Below are 3,313 nucleotides of genomic sequence, written 5' to 3'. Positions count from 1 at the left end.
AGATTTTATTTATAAGACCAATTATTACTACTATTGGTCTAAATAGCCAAAAATAATCAATAAGTACCTTCATTTTATCATTAACCACGATTATGGGATAAAATTATGAATATATGTAATCAAAATAATCCATAAATATATATTAAAAGATACTTAAAAATCAACATCATCGGCAACAACAAATATAATATGATACTTGATAACATGCTAACCAAAATATAAAATTGAATAGAGTGATGGACGAATTACCGATAGCAAAAAATTATGAACAATCGAGAAACCAATTAGTAAATGAACAAATCAAGAAACCAATTATTTTTCGGTATACCGTTACCGTTACCATACCGTTATTACGGTATACCGAAACACGGTACGGTATACCGTAATAACGGTATGGTAACGGTATCAAAAAATTAGGGCTGGCAAGTCGTGCGGATTGGGTCGTTATCGGGTCAACCTGATAATGACCCAACCCAATAAGGCCTAACCTGAACCCGACCTGTTAAGGAAACTGTAAATCCGAACACGAACCCGACCTGCTACCTTCAAATCCGAACACGACCCGCACCCGACACGAACCCATTATCGACACGATATAATATGGGTTGACACGACACGATAACAACCCGAACCTGATATTACACAATTAAAACCTAATATTACACGATTAAACCTTAATTTTTAACCTAATTTACACAATTAAAATTCGTTTTATACTATTTAAACCTAATTTATAAGAAATTAAAACATTAAAGTAATATATATTTTTTAAATAATAATAAAAATAATAATATTACTCCCTCCGTCCCTGAAAATTTGTCCCAACTTTCCTTTTTCGTCTGTCCCCCAAAATTTGTCCCATTTCACTTTTACCATTTTTGGTAGTGGACCCCACATTCCACTAACTCATTCCTACTCACATTTTATTATAAAACTAATATATAAAAGTCAAGCCCACATTCCACTAACTTTTTCAATCCACTATCCATTACATTCCTTAAAACCCGTGCCCGGTCAAACCGGGACGAATTTTGGGGGACGGAGGTAGTATTTATTAATGGGTTACCCGCATCCGACCCGCATCCGACCCGAACCCAACCCGAAATTATCGGGTTCTTAATGGGTCAACCCGATAAGGACACGGATCCAATAAGACTTGACCCCAACCCAATAATTTCGTGCGGATTCGTGTCGGATTATCGTGTCGTGTCGAAAATTGCCAGCCCTACAAAAAATATCATACCGAATTTCCGGTATACCGGAATTTCGGTATACCGAAAATTCGGTACGGTATCGGTATTGAATTTTGTCATACCGTACTTTCCGGTACGGTATGCGGTATGGCACGGTCGGTACGGTATACCGTACCGACCCACCCCTAGCCATGCCATAGCGCCATGGCGCCGCCATATCCGCTATTTGATAACATTGCATATTACAGACAAATTGGAAACCATAACCATGTTTAAGCACTACTTTAGTGTTTTCAACACTATTTATGGAAACCATAACCATGTTTAAGCACTACTCTTTAGTGTGATCAACACTATTTATTTTCATACTCAACGGCATATATATAGACCACATAAACGAATTAACTAAAATCTATAATGCATATATATTTAAGTGTGAAGAAAGTGTGTAGCGCGTGTTTAGAAATAGGAACTTTTAAAAATATAGCTATACGGACTACTAATCTTATTTAACTTATGAACGACATTCATAAAAAATCTCTAATTTAAAACTCACACACACACAAATTAAATTGTGAAAGACATTATATTAATCAAAGTGATAGAGCCACAAGGACTGTGAACTTAGTTCATGTATCCTAAAATCTTTGAGTTTTTCCAATATAATGAATAACATTTAACTAATCTCATGTCACTAATATTACACACACTAACGAAAATATCCTATTATGCACATGTTTTCAATAATGATACAATTCCCTCGATTCCAATTAAATTGAGTCAAAATTTTTGGATACAAAGATTAAAAAATTATATTGAAAAGTAAGAGCGAATAATAAAGTAGGTGATGGAATAAAATTATGAGTTATTAGATGTTTTATTTTATGTCAAAAAAATGAAATGGTTTAACTTTGTTGGGAAATCCCAAAAAAAATTGGCTCAATTTAGTTGGAACATGAGAATATTTAATTTTTTTCTTTTATTAAAAAAGAACTACATGCACAAATGAATCAGAATGCTAAATTGCAAAATCGAGACCAACTAGCTGATTTGACACTCCTTCATTCTAATTACCAACTACTGAATTCAAAATTGTTACTATTTGCACTTAATTTAGTGTCAAAATGATAGTATTGGTTCGAATTCTACTTATTTTGACATAATTTTAGAAAGAACTAAAAATTACCCAAACTAATAAGGGATATTAAAGTATAAACATTAAACATAGTAATGAATTGCAAGCACAAATGAGATTTCAGAATCGAGACCCCTAATAGCTGATTTACCACTACAAAATTCTAATTACCAACTAACAAATGTTGAATAAAAGTTGTTATTTTATTCGCATCATAGTTCTAGTTCGAATTCATATGGATTACTACTTATTTTGACATTTAAAAAAAATAAAAATAAAAATTACTACCTAATTTAGCAAATGATATTAGTTACATCATCATCATAAAAACTTTTGACATTAAACAAAATACAGAGAAGCAGATCTGAAATATTACCAGATTATCATCCATGGCTCATCGCATCAATCTGACAGTAGACTACATCTCCATATATATTGGCTCAGAACGGAATGAACTCAATCCAATTGAGTAGGAATATCAGCCATGGCAAAGAAGCAAATCATAGGTCTCTTGGCTTCTGAACTCAGCGTTGGACCGGCAATCCATATCACCAATTAATCCGATCATCATCTTCGCAGGAACTAAGCAGATATCGATCGACATCCAATTAACTCAATCCAATTCAATTCAATTCAATTCAATTCGAACTTGTTCTGGATGAAGACGAACACAACATATATGAATTAACTCAACTCAATTCCTATGATATAAACAAATGGAAGGAGGTGCTTGTTTAGGTATAATTATGTTGGCCGAAGCAACCAAATGGTGTAGATCTGGGAAGAAGAAAAGAGGCGTGAGTGATAGAGACGATATCAATAACATAAATATCTCAGCTTTGAAATAAAGGGGTGGGAAATTATACCGAAATATCAAAATACCGGACTTACAGTACCGGAAAAATACCGAAAATATCGATTTTTCGGTATACCGCAATTTCCGGTACGGTATGATACCGTACCGCAGTGTTTCGGTACGGTAACG

This window comes from Salvia splendens, chromosome 14 (genome assembly GCF_004379255.2).
Source record: "Salvia splendens isolate huo1 chromosome 14, SspV2, whole genome shotgun sequence".
Taxonomy (NCBI): domain Eukaryota; kingdom Viridiplantae; phylum Streptophyta; class Magnoliopsida; order Lamiales; family Lamiaceae; genus Salvia; species Salvia splendens.
Note: the sequence above shows the minus strand (reverse complement) of the source record.